Genomic DNA, 13,242 nt, shown 5'->3' with positions numbered 1-13,242 from the left:
TTTTTTTTTTTGGTAGAGACGAGGTCTCACTGTATTGGCCAGGATGGCCTCAAACTCCTGAGCTCAATCCTCCTGCTTTGGCCTCCCAAAGTGCTAGAATTATTGTGAGCCACCACACCTGGCCTAATTTTCTGCTTTTTAAGCTTAGTGGGGAAGGGAGGATATAGGGCTTTTCATTTTTGATGATTTTTCTTGTCCATTTTCTCCCTGAATATTAAATTTAAACATGGAGTTTTAATTTGTTAATAACCTATTTTTTGCAACACTTCATACTTTTTCTCCCATATTGTCCCTACTTGGTTTTATAGGCCTCTATCAGAAAAAAAATACTTGAAGAATTTAAAATTAACTAAAGTTAATCTTTCAGCAGCATGTTCCCCCCACCTTTTGGAAGCAGTTTAGCATAGCTCTGCACAGGATTGGAAATCAGAAACTTCTGGTTTGCTGCTATCTGGCAAGGTGGAGATTGGATGGAATCAAACTGTGTCTCGCACTGTGGCTTAAGCAGTAAAAAATGCCCTTCATTAAATGTTTATTATGATGTTATTTGCCACCAAAACACTTTCTTTTTTTTTTTTGAGTCGGAGTCTCACTCCGTCGCCCAGACTGGAGTGCAGCAGCCGCTCCCGGCCACCGCAGCCTCGACCTGCCGGGCTCCGGCGATGCTTCCGCCTCAGCCTTCCGAGTAGCCAGAATTACAGGCGCGCGCTACCACGCCCGGCTGATTTTTTGATTTATCGTAGAGATGAGGTCTCATCAAGTTGCCCAGGCAGGTCTCGAACCCGCGGGCTCAGGCAATCCACTCACCTCAGCCTCCCAAAGGCGCGGGGTGACAGGCTGAGCCACCGAGCCCAGCTCAAAACACTTTCTTTCCTTTCATCAGCTCATCTTTTGTAGCGTGCTCTTAAGACCTACGCTGATTTTTGCTTCAGTGTGCCTTTGCCCACTTTCTCGTGGTTTCTATTCCAAGCTGTAATTCATCAAAATTGTAAATTAAGTTTTCAACATTAATTGAATCCGATATTCTAGAGCCAATTTCCTAATTTAGGTCACTGAAACATATGTAGTGTGTTGGGGTCCCGTCTGACCCCTATATAGAAATGCCCTCCATCTTTGTGGAAATTGTAATACCTCTGTTAAATGGGTTCTTTTTTTTTGTCAGAAAGCAGGACTTTATTGAGAGGACAGAAAAGCTCCCACAGTGGGAGGGACCCGAGGGGGTTGCTCTGGATTTGTTTTTTGGAGCTTATACAGGACAGTGTTTCTTGACAAACAAATATACCATGCAGTCACCACCCTCCTCGAGAAAACAACATTTCCATCTCCTTGGAAAGTGTCCTCTGCAGTCAGGCTTCCCCGTACCAACACCGAACGCCAGGCAGCCAGTGGTCTCATTTTTATCAGTGTAGATGAAGTTTCACCTCTTGCAGAATATCGTATGAGTGGGATCACACAGTGTGAAATGAACTCATGCCAAGCTTCAGTCAGCAGAATGTCTCTGTAATACTCATACTACTGTTTGTGTCAGTAGTTTATGCCTTTTGGAGGGAGTGAGGCGACTCAATTGTATCTTGTGAAAAATATTTCACCACTTGTTTCTCTCTTTTGATGGACATTTAGGCTGCTTCTAACTTGGGGCTGTTATGAATAAAGCTGCTGTGAATATTTGCATATGAATGTCTGCGTGCACATATGTTGTCATTTCTCTTGGGAACTGCTAGGGGTCATATGGTAAAAGTATGTTTGACTTGAAGAAACTGCAAAACTATTTTCTTTCTTTCTTTTCTTTTTTTTTTTTTTTTTTGAGTTGGAGTCTCACTGTGTCTCCCAGACTGGAGTGCAGTAGCCACTCCTGGCCACCGCAGCCTCGACCTGCTGGGCTCCTGCGATCCTTCCGCCTCAGCCTTCCAAGGAGCTGGAACTACAGGCACGCACCACCACGCCCGGCTAATTTTTGATTTATTGTAGAGATGCGATCTCACCAAGTTGCCCAGGCCGGTCTTGAACCCGTGGGCTCAGGCAATCCACTCACCTTGGCTTCCCAAAGCGCAGGATAACAGACTGAGCCACCGAGCCCAGCTCTTTTTATTTTTTGTAGAGATAAGGTCTCTGTTGCTTAGCCTGGTCTCAGGTGATCCTCCCGCCTCAGCCTCCCAAAGTTCTGAATTAGCTCCTTGAGCAACCACGCCCAGCCCCTCTTTCATTTTTTGAAAGAGTTTGTGTAATTTTTTCCAAACATTTCTTCGAATATTTGGAAGAATTCACCAGTGACAGTTTTTGGTTTTGTAGGGTTTTTTGTATGAAGTTTTAAAATTATTGATTTATTTTATTTAGTTAAATCTATCCTAGTGTTCTGGTTTTTTAGGTCAGTTTTAGTAAGTGGCATTTTTGAGGAATTTTTCTATTTTATAAGTTTTTGATTTTTTCTATAATGCTATTCATAATATTCTCTCATAAGTTTAATGTCTGTATGACCTTCTGAGGTATTTTCACAGACTTTCCTGCTGTTGGTCATTTTTGTTTCCCTGTTTACTTTTTCCTACTTGTTTATCAACTTTTAAAATATTTACTAAGGAACCATTTTATTTTATTATTTTATTTACCTTTTTCCTGTTTTTTAATTTATCTTTATTATTTCTGTTCTTCTATTTACTTTGTCTTTAGCGTGCTCTTCTGTCTTCTTAGTTTAGGATACTATTTATCGTATTTACTTTATTCTTTTTACAGAGAGAAGTTCTCACTATGTTGTCCAGGCTGGTCTCGATCTTGCCAGACTGGGTTCAAGCAATCTTCCCATCTCAGCCTCCCAAAATGCTGGGATTACAGGTGTGAGCCATGGCGCCCAGTCAAGAGTACTATTTTTGAGGCTTTTTATTTTTGGATACAGGCATGAAAAGCCATAACCGCCCCCCCTCCCCCCCAATAATCTATAAATTTCCTTTTTAGTCATACTTGGTTGTCTCCCTACAAATTTTGATTTTTATTATAATTTAAAACATGTTCTAATTTATTTTGTTTACTCTATGATCCAAAGAAAAGTAAATCACCTAAGTTCTAGATATCTTTTATTTTTTTCTTTTTTTGAGTTGGAGTCTCACTGTCGCCCAGGCTAGATAGAGTGCAGTGGCCGCTCCCGGCCACTACAGCCTCGACCCACTGGGCTCCAGCAAACTTTCCGCCTCAGCCTTCCGAGTAACCAGAATTACAGGCACATGCTACCATGCCCGGTTGATTTTTTTATTTATTGTAGAGATGAGGTCTCACCAAGTTGCCCAGGCGGGTCTCGAAGCCGTGGGCTCAGGCAATCCACTCACCTCAGCCTCCCAAAGGCACGGGATTACAGGCTGAGCCATCGAGCCCAGCTAGTTCTAGATATCTTAATGTTAGTGATTACTAATTTAATTCTACATGTTAGCCAGGTGCGGTGACTCACACCTGTAATCCCAGCACTTTGGGAGGCTGAAGTTAGAGGACTTCCTCAGCCCACGGGTACAAGACTAGCCTGGGCAGTGTGGCGAGACTTCATGTCTACAGTAAATCAACAAAATTAGCCAGATGTGGTGCACGAGTCTGTGGTTCAGCTACTTGGAAGGCTGAGGTGGAAGGATCACCTGAACCCAGCAGGTCAAGGCTGCGATGGCTTTGAGTGTGTCACTGCACTCCAGCCTGGGCAGCAGAATGAGACTGACTCAAAAAAAAAAAAAAAAAATTCCCTGTGTTTAGAAAATGTAGTGGTTGATATTTCAGTCCTTAGAAGCTTATTAAGACTTGTTTTATGCTTGAGCATATGATTTATCTTCCTGAACATTCCATGTTTTCTTGGAAAGAATATAGATTCTGCACGTTTTTTTGTACTGAGTTCTGTAAAAGTTATTGAGCTGAGGCTGGCAACATTGTTGAGATCTCTTCCTTATTGATTCTTTTGTCTAATTAGTCTATTAATTAATGAGAAAAAGACATTAAACTCTCAGCCTGAACTTAATTGTCGGACTTCGTATATCGTGCTATTTAAGACAGCCCAGGCAAGCCTCAAAAAATAAATACCTCGTTAGAAAGACAAAAAGTAAAATGAAAATAAAATCTCTGCCCTTGATGGTAGATCTGTGTATTCCTTCTTTTAGTTCCAGCGGTTTTTCTTGCTTGAGTTTTGGTGTCCCATTAGTAGATATACCTTTGTTTCCTAGTCCTGGTGAATGGGGTCCATTAATTATGATGTCTCATATTAATGTAGCTGTTCAGCTTTCTTGGGCTCACTCTGTCTATATTGTTTTCTATCCTTTTGATCTTTTTATTTTAAAAATTAGTAATCTTTTTTAAGGGACAAGGTCTCACTCTGTCACTCAATCTGAAGTGTAGTGGTGCAATCATAGCTCACTGTAACCTTCTGGACTCAAGCGATCCTCCTGGCTCAGCCTCCTTTGTAGTTAAGACCCCAGGTGCATGCCACCACACCCAAGTAATTTAAAAAATTTTTTTTTTTTTGTAGGGATGGGATCTTGCAATGTTGCCCAGGCCAGTCTCTAACCCCTGGCCTCAAGCCAACTGCCTGCCTCGGCCTTCCAAAGTGCTGGGATTCCAGGCAAGAGTCTCGCCACGAGGCCTGCATTTTAATGTTTAAGTCACATGGTATATATAACCTATAGTTGGGTCTTGCTTTTTCCCTCTGAGTCTAACGACTTCTGTCTTATATTTGGGATGTATCCCAGAAAGGACACCTTGTGCCCTGAGCGTTCACTCTCAATTCGCCAGTCCCAAGTCCCAGCATCTTTGCGGATATGACACTTGTTAGTATGTCCGCAAGGGGAATCGTAGCCCTTGTGTCTCTGCGTCCTTCCACTCAGCATTGTTTTTTCAAGCTCTGACTATGTTGTAGCTTGATCAGGACTCACTCCTTTTGGTGGTTCGGTTAACACTTCATTGTATGGATATCCACCTTGTTGATCCGTGCGTCAGTTCGTGGATGTTTGCAGATTTTGCTGTTTGGCCCTTATGAGTTCTGCTGCTTTGAGCCCGTGTGTCCACGCTTCTGTGGGATTGTGTCACTTCCGTTTTCTTGGGTGTCTCCCTAGGAGGAGAGCGGCTGCATCATGTGGTGACCCCGCTCTTGCCGAGCAAGTTGCCCGACTTCCCACCACAGCCATTCTCCATCCCCCCAGCGCATGTGAACGCTGCAGTCTGTCCACATCCGGGTCTTCGATGCTGCCAGTCTCTGGACCTCTCTCCTGATGGATGTGGAGTGGTGTCTCCTTGTGGTTTTGATTTGCATTTCCCAGTTGGCTCACATTGAGCAACTTCCTGTGTGATTCCTTCTGCTTTTTGTTCCTTGAATGCTTTCTTTCAGGGTAAAGGAATCTTTCAGCCTGTGACTTCATTTCAGCTGTTGGCTTCTCATTCCTGTGTGTGTATTTTTTAGCAGTTCTAGAGTTATTACCCATAGTTATTCATAGTTCTCATTGTACCTCTTCACACCTTAGACCTGACACTTCAGACTTCCTGCTTCGTGCAGACAGCTTTTAGAGTATCCTCTACCTTCTGCAAAAAACATCCTTTAGCCTGGTGTAGGGGTTCACGTATGGAGGCTGAGGCAGGAGGATCGATTGAGGTCAGGAGTCTAAGCCCAGCTGTCCAACATAGTAGGACCCTATCTCTTTTAAAAAAAAGATTTTTATCATTTTAAAGATTGTGGCATGTTGGTTTTTATTTTTTTGTTCACTATCAAACATAAACACTCATAAACACATGTAAAATCTATACTATATATTTTTTTCTGCTGAAAGAGACATTTTGCATTGATGTTCACTTCATTATATTCCTTAAAATTTAAAACAGCTATGGGTTTTTGTCTTTTTTTTTTGAGTTGGAGTCTCACTCTGTCGCCCAGGCTGGAGGGCAGTGGCACGCTCCCGGCCACCACAGCCTCGACCTGCTGGGCTCCGGCAATCCTTCCACCTCAGCCTTCCGAGTAACTGGAACTACAGGTGCGCGCTACCATGCCCGGCTAATTTTTTGATTTATTGTAGAGATGAGGTCTCGCCAAGTTGCCCAGGCGGGTCTCGAACCCGCGGGCTCAGGAAATCCACTCACCTCAGCCTCCCAAAGGTGCGGGATTACAGGCTGAGCCACTGAGCCCAGCTAAACTATGGTTTTTAATTTATCTTGGCTATCATGTTGATATTACATAAGCGGGATATGGTAGCTTTTATACAGCCATAAAGTAGAGCTGTTGTAATTATGTTGGCCTGGTCTTTTTATTATTTTTAAGAATAAATCTTTTATCAAATACTATAGAACCTTTTTACTTGCTGCTTTACTGGAATCAAAATCTCCGTTTCAATCCAGTACTCGTGTTAAATGTGACTTCAATGAGTGCGCATGTATTCATTTGCTTCACTAGTGGTTGTGACAAATTGGAGAATGTAGTTTTGGTTTTCGTTTTGTCTCCATTTGTTATGCCTGATGCCAGGTCTAAATTGCTCCCCATAAGGAGACTGGATGCCCTTTCGCGTTCCTGACAGATTCCTGTAAGTACTCAAGGGCCCAGCCTGGGCAACATGACGAGACCACATCTCTACAATAAATCAAAAAATTAGCTGGGCATGGTGGCACATGCCTGTAGTTCTAGCTACTTGGAAACCTGAGGTAGAAGGATCGTTTGAGCCCAGCCGGTTGAGGCTGCGGTGCCTGTGAGTGTGTCACTGCACTCCAGCCTGGCTGACGGAGTGAGACTCCAACTCAAAAAAAACCAAAAAACAAACAAACAAAAACTCAAGGGCCTTTTTATCTGTGATTCTCTAAGACAGATAATAAAAATGAGTTGTCCTGTATAGTCAAGCGTTCTGCCAGTTCCAGCCAGCTGATATTTGTGTTAAAAATACTTCATGCAGGTCATGCCTTGGTCTTACCAGTACTAGCATGTTCTGTCTGGAGTAAGGAGAAAAATTATCTGCTGGGGCTCTGAGAAATGGTTAACTTGGGAGTTTGGAAAGGTACTTGACTCATTCTTACTCTTATTTTCATTCTCCATCTCTATAATAAGGAAAAGAGTAGTAATTAAAGTAATTAAGATCCACTCTCTCCTCTTCCGTGAAAGAATGCAAAATAACGGGCAGTGGACTTTCCTGCAGTTTTTAGGATGCAAAGCAATTAGGCCTGGCTCAGTGGCTCACATGTATAAGTTCCAGCACTTCGGGAGCCTGAGGCAGAAGGATCACTTGAGCCCTGGGAGTTCTTTCAAGGCCAGCCTGGGCAATGTAGCCAGACCTCCTCTCTACAGAAAATAAATAAATTAGCCAGGTATGGCACAGGCCTGTCATCCCAGCTACTGGAGGCTAAGGCAGAAGGATCTCCTGAGCCCAGGAGGTTGAGAATGTAGGGAACTGTAGTTGTGTCACTGCATTCTAGCCTGGGTGACGAAGTGAGGTGCTTGACACACAAAAATAAATAAAAGAAGAAGAAAAAACAAATGAGAAATTGGGTCATTTAAGATTATTTGCAACTTTTGCTAGGCAAGAAAAAAATAGACCTTGTTATTCTCAGAAATTACAGCTGGTTTGATCTTTGTATTACTATATTTAAGCGAAATGTTTCATCAGAATTCAAGATAATTTCAGAAACAGAGGAGGTATATGTCATCAAGAGGGAATTGCAGAGATGATTGGATGCGTTAAGGGAATGAATGTTCCAGGTAATCTGAACTCTAGAAATTTAAAAATACACATAAACGCACTTGAATTTTTAGCAGTACAACGTGCACACACCCTTTCAGTAGCAAATCTGAAAGTACATACAGAATTGTTTATGTGCTCATTTTTCTGTGGTATATGGTCTTAATCAGAGTCTTTTTTTTTTTTTTGAATTGGAGTCTCACTCGGTCGCCCAGACTGGAGTGCAGTGGCTGCTCCCGGCCACCGCAGCCTCGCCTGCTGGGCTCCAGCGATCCTTCCACCTCAGCCTTCCGAGTAGCTGGAACTACAGGCGCGCGCTACCACGTCTTGCTAATTTTTTGATTCATTGTAGAGATGAGGTCTCCCCAAGTTGCCCAGGCGGGTCACAAACCTGCGGGCTCAGGCAATCCACTCACCTCGGCCTCCCAAAGTGCGGGATTACAGGCTGAGCCACCGAGCCCGGCCTAATCAGTCTTAAAGTTGTTGTATGTCCTCTAGAAGATTAAGATCCATTAAGGAACTAGCCTGATTTTTAGCTTCCTGAAGGCTGTTCATTTCAGATTACCCTTGGCCAATCTTTTGCTTTCAAAAGATTTTTCCCACTTCATTTTCTGGTGTTTAAAAGAAAAAGATGTAGATTTCTAGGAGAAGTTTTCTCTGCATGTGAGGAGTTGGGATCATCTTGGATCTTGAACCCTCAAGTATCTCTTGGTTACTGTGGTGTGGAGATACCTTAAGAAAACCTTCAGCAATAGTGATGTAGTTGACACTGAGCAGGATGATAGGGCTGTTGGGAAGGAATCTCAAACATGCAATTCCTGGAGACAAGTAGGGACTTTCAGACAGATCACAGGCATGGAGGCAGCACTGTTGAACTCCGGTCGTTTGTGCTGGACCCATGTGCTTGTGCTTCCTCAGCTCTGATGGGAGTAAGAAAGGTCTCCCCAGCCCGGCATAGCCTGTCTTCCGCAGCATCCTTCAGTGAATCCGCCTTTCTGGTGGAATGATTTCAGTGTCAAAGCTTCAGTGTTTTATTGTATTGCAGGAAAAACAGGGCCTTCTTCTTTGTGGAATTTGATGTGCATTAGAGATTCTCGAAGGCGCCTGGTAGCTAAAGAGATTTATTACCAAGGGGAGAGTGTCTTCATCCTGCTTCTGGCTACTGGATATACTATGATGGTTATTTTTTTTGATCCTTTTTAAATTTGTAAACTATATTATTGATTGATTGATTTGGAGTCTCACTCTATTGCCCAGGCTGGAGTGCAGTGGCACGCTCACGGCCGCCGCAGCCTCAACCCTGCTGGGTTCAGTCTATCCTTCCACCTCAGCCTTCCAAGTAGCTGGAACTACAGGCATGCGCCACCATGCCCAACTAATTTTTTTTGTTTTAATTGTAGAGATGAGATCTTGCCAAGTTGCCCGGGCTGATCTCGAACTCATGAGCTCAGGCAGTCCACTCACCTCGGCCTCCCAAAGTGCTGGAATTATAGGCGTGAGCCACCACGCCCGGCCAATATATATTTTTTATTTTCAAAGTCCCGGTAACCACGCCATGTACTTTTTACTGCCAGTTTGAACTATTCTTTATCCAACTCCTCACTCCTGAAGGGGCAGTAGAGAGAGCAAGCCAGGCCAAACCTTGTGAGGGTCAGGCAGGTATGAATAGGCCAGCATTCGTGGTTTGAATGGGAATGCTACCATCAAATCAAATTCATGAGAGCTTGGATATTTAGAACTCTTCTGAGTCAGGGATTTCACTCTGTTGCCCAAGCTGGAGTGCAGTGGCACAATCTTGGCTCGATGCAGCCTTGACCTCCTGGGCTCAGGCTATTCTCTCGCCCCAGCCTGTCGAGTAGTTGGGAAACAGGCATGTGCTTCCATGCTTAGCTTTTTTTTTTTTTAAAGAGATGAAGTCTCACTATATCATCAGGCTGGTTTTGAACTCCTGGACTCGTCATCCTCTTGCTTTGGCCTCCCAAAGTGCTGGTATTACAGGCGTGAGCCACTGTCCCTGCCTGATATTTAAAAGTGTTAGGATAGCTGGACTCGGTGGCTCAGCCTGTAATCCCATGCCTTTGGGAGGCTGAGGTGAGTGGATGGCCTGAGCCCGCGGGTTCGATACCTCATCTCTACAATAAAAATCAAAAAATTAGCCGGGCGTGGTAGTGCATGCCTGTAGTTACAGCTACTTGGAAGGCTGAGGCGGAAGGATCGCCGGAGCCCAGCAGGTCGAGCAGCCACTGCATTCCAGTCTGGGTGACAGAGTGAGACTCCAACTCAAAAAATAAAAATAAAAATAAAACTGTTAGGGTATACTTCCGCAATAGTTGGGGATAGAAATTTCTTCTGTCTGAAAATACAAGCTGTTGAATTTTTGTTAGCCTTTGTCTCCTTAATTTTTTCCATGAATTCAATTTTTCTACAAATATAACTGCCATATTAACATGATACATGCCTAAATTTAAAATGATAATGACAACTCTGTTAGATACTCTTTGCTTATTAGTAAGGAAAGAAATTTCACATCAAGCATGAGGTCATTAGATTCCTTAACAGTTGAGCTGTACAATAACTATCTCACAAATAGCATTTCTTATATGCAAGGCACATTTAGGTACTAGTCAAAATGCAGTTATAGCTGATGGTGATGATGAGGTGGGAGGATTTTTGAGCCAAGTAGTTTGAGTCCATTCTAGGTAACATAGTGAGCATCCATCTCTAAACAAACAAAAATTTTAATATATTCATAGAATTGCCATCAAGCTGTCTTAATTGTAAAACTCTCATTAAAATCTAGAATACAATATGTCCTAAAGTTTTTTGGTTTGTTTTCTTTAGTCAGAGTGTCACTCTGTAGCCCAGGCTGGAGGGCAGTGGCACGCTCACGGGCACCGCAGCCTCGACCTGCTGGGCTTAGGTGATCGTTCCACCTCAGCCTTCTAAGTAGCTGGAACCACAGGCATGCGCCATCAGGCCTGGCTAATTATTTTATTTATTGTAGAGATGAGGTCTTGCCAAGTTGCCCAGGCTGGTCTTGAACCCTTGGGCTCAGGCGAGCCTCTCGCCTCGGCCTCCCAAAGTGCTGGGATTACAGGCTAAGCCACTGCACCTGGCTGTACTGAGTCACTTGAACTGAATGAGCAGAAAGTGGATCTGTTGCCTCAGCTTCATAATCTGTACCTTTATTTTATTTTTTTTTTTGAGTTGGATTCTTACTCTGTCACCCAGGCTGGAGTGCAGTGGCATGCATGCTCATGGCCACCGTGGCCTCATTCTGCTGGGCTCAGGTGATCCTACCACCTCAGCCTTCCAAGTAACTGGCATTACAGGTGTGTACCACCACGCCCAGCTAAGTTGTCGATTTATTGTAGAGATGAGGCTGATCTAAAACTTGTGGTCTCAGGCAGTCCTCTCACCTCAGCCTCCCAAAGTGCCAGGATAGCCACCGTGCCTGGCTTGTACCTTCCAGTAGTAAAACCTTTACCCATTTTGTCCAGAATGTGCTGTTTGGGCTTGAAAGAAAGACAATGAAAGCCCTCTTAATATGTTTCTCTTATTTGACATTTGACAAAATTACAGCATCTTGGGTGCATAGGCTCATACGTGAAGCCTCTCGAGGGCTTCCCGCATTTCATGTCTGCTTCCTGTTTAAAACACATCCGCTGCGGAACCATCCTGTCTCCTCCTTTCCCAGCCATCGTGTACCTTATGTTAACGTGTTTTTGTGTTTGGGGCCTCCTGGGTAGGCCTCAGACATTCCACAGCTACCTGGAAGACATCATCAACTACCGCTGGGAGCTCGAAGAAGGGAAGCCCAACCCGCTGAGAGAAGCCAGCTTCCAGGACCTGCCTCTTCGAACGCGCGTGGAGATCCTTCACCGCCTCTGTGACTATCGCCTCGACGCAGACGATGTCTTCGATCTGCTCAAGGTGCTTCCCTGGGAGCGCGTTCCTTAGAGCGGGAGGACGCTGGGACTGAGAACTGTAGTCAGCCCGGAGAGTCCGCAAATGCTATGAGAAGCCACAGTTTGGCTTGTGGTCCTAGGCTTGACATTAACACTGTTTAGAAACCTGTGAGTACTCAGCCTGGGAAACTCGAGGCATCCCTCTGCCTGGAAGGGTGTTGGGGGATTGAAGTCTAACCTGACTCTGTCTCCCTTCACCGCACCGAGTCCCAGCTGCGGTAGGAACAACCAGAGGCACCCGCGCGTTCTGTCTTCCGCCCAGACGGCGTCTAAAGTCACTGCTGCATTTTATTTCCCGGGGTCTAAATTTGATTGAGCACCCTTGAAATATCTGCTGACGACTCTGAGGACTGGAAAGCGTGAATGCTAGTGGGTTCGGCCCTCGAATCGCACACCTAGACATTACCCAGATGTGTGTGGGAGAAGGAAGCTGTGGCTGTCCCTTCCCTGCCCTCACCCTGTTTTCAAAACATCTCTCCGCACGACGGCTTGGGTTATTGCTTTCACTCGTAGGGAGGTTGGTTTCTAATCCAGTTCGATCATAAATGATTCAACGTGTTGATGACATCTCGGTTCAGCCCCGCGCATGGGCACGTTGGGAAAATCACGGTGTAATTTAGCAGAGTCTTTGCTGAGGGCACGAGGACTTCAGTAGCAAGGGGAAGGCCAGTACAGGTCAAACCCTGGGGGACATGGGGGGCTGGGTTGCCGGGCCTCGGCTGGAAGAGGAGGTTGCCGTAGGTCATGGCTGAGCTGCAGTAGGGGGCCACGTGGGATAGCGTTCCCGATATCCATTCCAGCTCTGTTGTAATGGCCTTTGCTTTCATGCACACACACACATTCAGTGGTTACTCCAGAGAGGCTAAATGGTCATAGGGTCCCTTTTGGCTTCTATTCTTTTTTCTCTTCTCTTCTTTCTCTTCTCTTGGAAGAGGGAGCAATGACAATATTTCCATATATTGTTCTTGAAAGTTTCCACCTTCCCTTGTTCTTTTTTTTTTTTTTTTTAATTGGGGTCTCAGTGTGTTGCCCAGGCTGAAGTGCAGTGGTATGCTCATAGCCACAACAGCCTCAAACCTGCTGGGCTCAGGTGATCCTTTTGTCTCAGCCTTCCAAGTAGCTGGAAGTACAGGCATACCTCACCACACTCCGGGTAATTTCTAAAATTTATTGGCCGGGTGCGGTGGCTCAACCTGTCATCCTGCGCCTTTGGGAGGCTGAGGGGAGTGGATTGCCTGAGCCCGTGGGTTCGAGACCCGCCTGGGCAGCCAGACCTCCTCTCTACCATAAATCAAAAATCAGCCGGGCGTGGTAGTGTGCGCCTGTACTTCCAGCTACTTGGAAGGATCGCCGGAGCCCAGCAGGTCGAAGCTGCGGTGGCCGGGAGCGGCCACTGCACTCCAGTCTGGGCGACAGAGTAAGACTCCAACTCTAAATAAATAAATAAATAAATAAATAAAATTTATTGTAGAGATGAGGTCTTGCCAAATTGACCAAGGTTGGTCTCAAACCCCTGGGCTCAGGCACTCCTCTCACTTCAGCCTCCCAGAGTACGAGCCACTGTGTCCAGCCACCATCCGTTTTTTCTTTCTTTTTTTTTTTTTTTTTGT

The 13,242-nt window shown here is 44.8% G+C and overlaps 1 protein-coding gene across 1 annotated transcript in view; it reads left to right on the top strand.

Moving 5' to 3' along the window:
- Positions 1 to 13,242, top strand: part of LOC103255518 (cat eye syndrome critical region protein 2) — a 68,336-nt gene that overhangs the window by 7,379 nt on the left and 47,715 nt on the right. The window contains exon 2 of the mRNA XM_021710158.1: positions 11,414 to 11,597. The gene's annotated coding sequence lies outside the window, so the exon portion shown is untranslated. The remainder of the gene's footprint in view (positions 1 to 11,413; positions 11,598 to 13,242) is intronic.

Source organism: Carlito syrichta, unplaced genomic scaffold (assembly GCF_000164805.1).
Source record: "Carlito syrichta isolate Samal-C Ts95f unplaced genomic scaffold, Tarsius_syrichta-2.0.1 Scaffold288197, whole genome shotgun sequence".
NCBI lineage: Eukaryota > Metazoa > Chordata > Mammalia > Primates > Tarsiidae > Carlito > Carlito syrichta.
This window is presented reverse-complemented; position numbering and strand designations above follow the sequence as displayed.